This window comes from Hyperolius riggenbachi, chromosome 1 (assembly GCF_040937935.1).
Source record: "Hyperolius riggenbachi isolate aHypRig1 chromosome 1, aHypRig1.pri, whole genome shotgun sequence".
NCBI classification, from domain to species: Eukaryota; Metazoa; Chordata; class Amphibia; order Anura; family Hyperoliidae; genus Hyperolius; species Hyperolius riggenbachi.
Window position 1 is genome coordinate 463,901,955 of NC_090646.1, and position 6,956 is coordinate 463,908,910.

Here is a 6,956-nt window from a genome sequence, read left to right on the forward strand (position 1 = left end):
TCCTACTGTGTGTGCCACTGCCAGGCCCAACACATTCAGTGTGTGTGTGTGTGTGTGTGTGTGTGTGTGTGTGTGTGTGTGTGTGTGTGTGTAACAGGTACACATTGTAATACCCATCACTGTATATACTTACCTGCTGTTGTTCACTTCAGTGCACCCACCTACGTGGGCGCAGGCAGTGTCACTGTGCCTGTCCGGTACCTGTCTGTGTGTGACAGATGCACTTTTGTAATACCAGTCATTGCATAATTTTCACACACTACCTGTGTGACCGCACGCTGTGTAATATACCACTCCGAGAATGGCTCAAAGTACAGTGCTCAGAAGAAGGCATGTCCCATCACCTTCCAAGATTGTCAGGACGTATTTAACACAGAACACCATCTTCCGCAGCCACCAGCGCTACTACTAGCACCACATGCGCTGCATTTGACACTTCGCAGGAGTTATTTGGTGGGGAAATCACTGATGCACAGCCATTCTTGTTACAACAAGATGAAGGCGCAAATCAAGTTACACCACCTCATATGTCGGAGTTAGGCGACACTATGGACGTAACGTGTGAGGAGGAGGATGAAGTACCTGCTGTAGGTGCAGTTTATGAGGTGTCTGAGTGTCATGATCGCTGCTGCAGCAGGTGCTGCTGGCAGTAGTAGTGCTGCAGCTCAGGCAGTTCTAATCTCTTTCCATGCAAGCTGCATAGCTTTGTCTGCCTTTCCCTGCTGTCAGCTTGTGACTGATTATCATTCACCTGTGTGGGAATCTGCATGTCTGCTCCCATTGGATGACCTCAGTATAAAGATCTGCTTCCTGCAGGACTCCTCGGGTTATCATAGCTTCAGCTTAAGCCTGTCTTGCTGTTGCTTCAGCTCCTGATCGTGTTTCTTGTTCTAAAGATACTTTGCTGGTCTTGCATCATATATTGGTTCATTGCCAATATATATGCATACCAGCACGTTTATTATTTTCCTTGTATTCGTGTTACGTTGATACATCAGTGTCGCTGATGTATACGTACACAAACTGTTTATATCCTGTGTTCAGTTAGTCAGCTTTCCAGCACGTTTTGGTAGTTTGCGCGTATCGTGATCACCCGTGCTGAGTTAGTTATCCTGCTCCTGGTTCTGTTTGTGGATTGCGTTTATCTCTGCGAAGAGATAACGAATCCTTCTGAATCCTGTCCTGTTACCGTTTGTGGATTGCTTTCATCTCTGCAAAGAGATAGCGAATCCTTTTGAGTCCTGTTCCCTGTATTGTTCCAGTCCTAGTCAGTGTTCCTGCTTATGTCATATATCGGTTCATTGCCGATATATACATATGTTAGTCAGATGTTACAAATAGTTTCAATGATAGCTGTAATTGTAATACGCTAGGAAACATACTTATTGTATATTTATCTGTGTTACGTTCATCTATCTTGATCCTGCTATTTCCTGACTATCCTGTCTTTGTGAGGCACGCCATCGCTGCAAACGCATTGGCTGCCGCATTCCAGTCTGTCTTGTTGTGGACGCTTGCTGTCACTAAGTAGCGGCTAGCTAGCAAGCGTTCATTCTGTTTACCTGTCCTGATCTCCTCAGTTCTGGTTTATGCGCTCAGCGCTACCTTGCGCTGAGACGTTATCGCGAAAGTATTGTTTGTGGCTGTCGGATTTGCACCGGCTCTGTGCACCACAATCTCCTTTTGGGGTCAGTCCTCCCCTCCACTATACTAGGGATAGCCTGTTTCCTTGTGCTAGTGTGTGTACCTCCTCCACGTCAGCTCATGCGTTGCATGCTGACTGTGGAGAATACACCACCAAGCCTTACACTGAGGCAAGCAAAGCTGGGGAGGATGATTATGATGATACGGATCCCACATGGGATCCTAAGAGACATGATTACCAGGGGGACAGTTCAGAGGGGGAGTCAGAGAGGAGTAGGAGAAAACTAGTTCCTAAAAGAAGCAGGGGGAGCTCATCGTCAGAAACAGCTGGTGGCAGTGTCCAGCACCATGTAGCATCACCTATGGACAGCCAGCCAACATGCCCTTCAACATAAGCTGCTGAGGCCACCAGAGTGCCCACACCCCAGGGTAGCTCAGCGGTGTGGAAATTTATTAGAGTGTATGCCAAAGATCAGAGCACTGCCATCTGTACTCTCTGCTACCTAAAATGGAGCCGTGGAAAGGCCAACACCCACGTAGGGACAACTGCCTTACAAAGGCACCTGCAGAAAAAACAAACATGCAATGGGAAGACCACCTGCGGAAAAGCAGCACACAAAAGCAAAGCCACCCTCCTTCTCCTCTTCCTCCTTCAGGTGCATTATCTTCAGACCCTTTCTCCCTTGCACCTTCACAGCCTCCTTCCTCCACTCCGCCTCTCACCGTGAGCTGTTCCTGCTCCTCTGCCCACAGCAGCAGCCAGGTGTCAGTGAGGACAAATCTTTGAGCGGAAGAAGCCAATGTCTGCTAGTCACCCCCTTGCCCAGCATCTAAGAACTATTAGCTCACCAGCTGTTACCATGCCAGCTAGTGGACTCGAGGCCTTCCGTAAATTTGTGGCCAGTGGGACACCACAGTGGAAGATGCCAGACCGCAATTATTTCTCTAAAAAGGCAATACCCAATCTGTACTGTGAAGTTTTCCAAAACTTGTGGCCAGCATAAGTGTTTCTAGTTTTCAAAATTCACCTTCCCATCGAAGGCTATTGCGGTTCGCGAAAGTTTACGCAAATCGAATTTTCGCAGAAGTTCGCAAACCTAAAAAAATCGAAGGTTCGGGCCATCTCTAGTCACTTATTTGTCTAACTACACGAATGCCAGTCGGTATGGCCACGCGCAGGCTCCCGCCTCCGTGAGCTTCCTGCACAGGCGCAATACGAAAACTTCATACTGCGCCTGCGCAAGAAGCTCCCAGAGACGCAAGCGGGAGCGAGACGCAGTGGCACTCGTTTAGCTAGACAAATAATTGGGAAGTAATCCGCGGCACAGGAACCGGAGGATCATTGAGTGAACACTCCAGATGACCTCAGAACGACCGAGAGATGCTCTCGCACATGTGCAGTAGATGCGCAGCGGCATCTACACCGGAGGGGACTCTGGTCCAGTGGATGGGAGCGGAGCTGCGGCGAGTGACATATCGGCTGCCAGGGGCTGGTGGAAGCTCCGGGTAACTATATATATATATATATATATATTTTTTTTAAATTCACCTTGCATCTGTCCTTTAACTCAATTCAAATAAAAAGAGAGCAAAAACTGGCACTAAATGCGGCAGGGATGGATCCCAGGTCACACTGGGCTTACCTGCAGCGTGCTCCAATACAGTACACAGTCCAGGTCAAATGAAGAGAAAGATGGGCACCGCTGCATAAAATACCCATTGTGACCATTCAGCAAGCAAGGTTAATCCTTGCGAAACAGTTGTCAGACAACTTTCCTCCCCCCACTGCTGTTACTATTGTGTCAGCCCGGTCACAATAAAGGGTATTTTATGCAGCGGTGCCCATCTTTCTCTTCATTTGACCTGTCCTTTAAGTCACCTGTAAAAAAAAAAAAGTTCCACAGACCTGGGGCTTCCACCAGCCCCCTGCAGCTGCCCTGTGCCCTCGCCGGTCCTCTAGGATCCTCCGTTCCCCTACTGCCAGCTATTTTAGTTTTCCGAGTCGGTGGGCCACTGCGCCTGCGCAGTCCTGGCAACGCATACCCTTGCCCACGTTCTCATCCACAAGAGCGTCCTTCGCCACTTGTAAAATGGCAGTCATATCAAATGGCACATCTGTGCAACAACAGATACACTGAGATAGTGCATTAGGTGTAAACCAGCCCTAACAGAGCACCAATGCGTGATATTGGTGCCTTTTCTCAATCACAATGAACAAGTAATATTCATTTTCTTTGCCACTAGCCTCACAGAGCTCTGAGAAGGTGTATGCAAATTGTGTCTACCATATACAGTAAGTATACACACATCCCTCTAAATGAGCTGCCCTGCAAACGTACCACAGAAAGGGTTGGTTTGTTAATGGAAAAATTACAGTTCTTTTCTTGAGCACAATATCTTCCACACACCTCATTATCCTGAAAATAGCAACTCTTTCTTCTGTATAAAGTATACAAGGTAAAGAACATTTTTCTGTATTTGTATATAGGATCTTATCACAACATGCATTCTCCTGTGCAGCAAAAATGTTTTCTCCTTGTTTTTAAATAGATGACCCCTGTTAAATGACCTGGAGATGCCCCCTGTATCAATATGCTCACCATGAATACAAATCTTGTGCATGACAGCTCTGCGTTAAGCTGTTTCCAGGCAGTGTAATAAAACCACTAATGAGCATCGATCTTGTGGTCAAATGATGAACTGTTAAATTCAGCCAGATGCATCTCAGCTGCTGTCTGCTCCATGTTTGGAGTGTTTAGCACACAGCAATTACAATTACGGACATCCACATTCATCATAAAAGAGGTAACTATGCAGTGCAACGCAGCAATGCTCAAGATCAGGTGGAAACAACAATACCATGATGGCAAGCAACTGGTCCAAAATACGCACACACATCCTACACTGCCCATATGGAACATTCTCAAGTTGATTACACAATTTTCCTGAATATGAAGAGTACAGTGCTCCTGTATTACAATAGCCTACAGGATGGAGAAAATCAAATAGAAGTATGAAATAGGCAGCTATTTAACAATAACTAAACTTTCAAAAATAATCTCCCTGCCAATACTGTACTAAAATAAACAGAAAATGTTCAGAAGTATTCTGTGGTTTAAAAAAAAAAAATAAAAAAAAAAAAAATGGGTCACCAACCAGAGCCTTTGTGACTGTACCTGAAATAAAACCACTATTGGAAGATTTCAAGGAGGGCACAGGAGTTTATCCAGTGCATATAGCTGCTCAGAGAGACCATTTGGTAAATAACAGTGAAATAATCTAAAAAAAACAACAACCACAAAACCTGGAAACCAAAATACAATCCTAAACTCAACATAAAACACACAACAGGGCCAGAGTAGTCTGGTATATTAGTAAGCAACATGTTTTTCTTTTTAAACAAATATCCTTAAACAGTCCTGCAAAACAAACTTTCCTATTCAGCTGTTTCGGTTTCAAAGCACACCTGAGGTTAAAGAGATTTGGAGGCTGGTGCTAGTTACACACGATGCGTTTTTTTCGGTCGAATTTCCGTTCAATCGACCAGAAAAACGATCAGAAATAATATCTGACATGACAAATGATCTATCAAACCATCTAACACAAAATTGTATGGTGTGTACCTAGCATAATATTTCTTTTTAAACAATGCAAATTACCTGCCTGTCCTGATCATCTGCCTCTAAAGGTGCATACAGACCTTTTGATCTTATGTTGCTCATAATGCTGGCCAGCCTAGAGCTGACGTCATGTTCTGTTATTTGGGGGGGGCATAAAGATGACAGAGCGGCGCAAGCATGTCGCTGCCGGGCGGATCGCTTGCTGGTTGGTGGCCGCTGCACTCACGTCTGACTATTGGCTTAGGCAGTCGTTATCGGCCACCAGACTCAGGCATGTGTTCGGGCCTTCAGGGATTGAGCCCACTAACAGTTGTGTCACTTTTCAGTTAACCATCAATGATACAGATGCTAAAAGCGGACACAATAGCATTAGTGGGCTCAGGCCCTAAGAGTGTACATACATCCAATATTGATTGGCACACCTAAAAGCTTTGGGTGTGCTAACTACAGTACTAAGCAGTTAGCACGCCCAAAGCTTTTATTGATCGTGCGCAAAGTTTAGCGCTGCGCACGAAAACGTCGCACCGGGTGCGCCTAAAACGTCGCACCGGGTGCGCCTAAACCGTCGCACCGTACGACGTTTTGCGCGCACCTGGTGGGATGGTTTGATCTACCCGGTGCGACATTTTGAGCACAGCGCTAAACTTTGCACACAAAACATTGCGTGTCCTAAAGGGCTTTAGGCGTGCTAACTAAGTTAGCACCCTTTCGTGAATCAAGCCCAATATGTGTATAGCATTCAAAATCTGTTGGCCCTCATACTACATGGAGGTGGCAAACTCATTCAGGGAGCACATTTAAATGCAAAACTTGATACTTACCCGGGGCTTCCTCCAGCAGTATATGTCACTGAGCATTTTTAGTTATATTGGCATAATGGTAGGAATGTGTCTTGTTTAAAACATGAACAAAAAAATAAAAAAAAATAAAAATAAAAAAAAATCAATGAATCTAAACAAGTTAAACCCATTTTAAAAGTTGCCTTTATTAAAAAACTATAAAAATAAACAAACATTTAGTGAATTTAAACATTTAGCTTATTCAATCTTTCACACTAGTCCTTTAGCTTCTATAAACTAGACGTACAACACTGAAATATTTCCAATTTACAAGCAATACTCAAACATTTTTGGCATTTAAAACCCGAAAAGGAGAAAAAAAAAAACAAAAACACAACAGTTTGAGGCACTTACTGATGTCTATAAAACAACATCAAATCATATGGACAGTGAAAAGTGTAAGGCGTACAGAGATTTAATTAGTAAAGGCCAATTCCACCAAGAGCCAGTTGATGGCGCAAGGAGATGGCTGTAGTGTGCAATGACATGGACTTTTCTGCTCCAATTTTCCTTGTACCGCTCCTTAACCTGACCACTTTCTGGTTTACTACACTTCAGTTGCCCGCCAATAACTACTGCCCCTACGTCAATGAAAAGGTAGCACATCTAAAGCACTGTTTAGTTGGGGACTTTCAGGCTAGGAAAAAATAGGCAGAAATGCTAGCACATATACTGTATTTGTGCATTTTTTTAAATTTACAACTTGCTGCATGTTTTCAAGAACACCTGTAAAACAAACAATGTTATCTCAATGGAGAGGAATGTGTTTTTACATGCATTTCTGATTTTTTTTATATCACTGCTTTAAAAAAAACTTAGGGAACTAAAAAACGCAGATGTGAAACCAACCCCC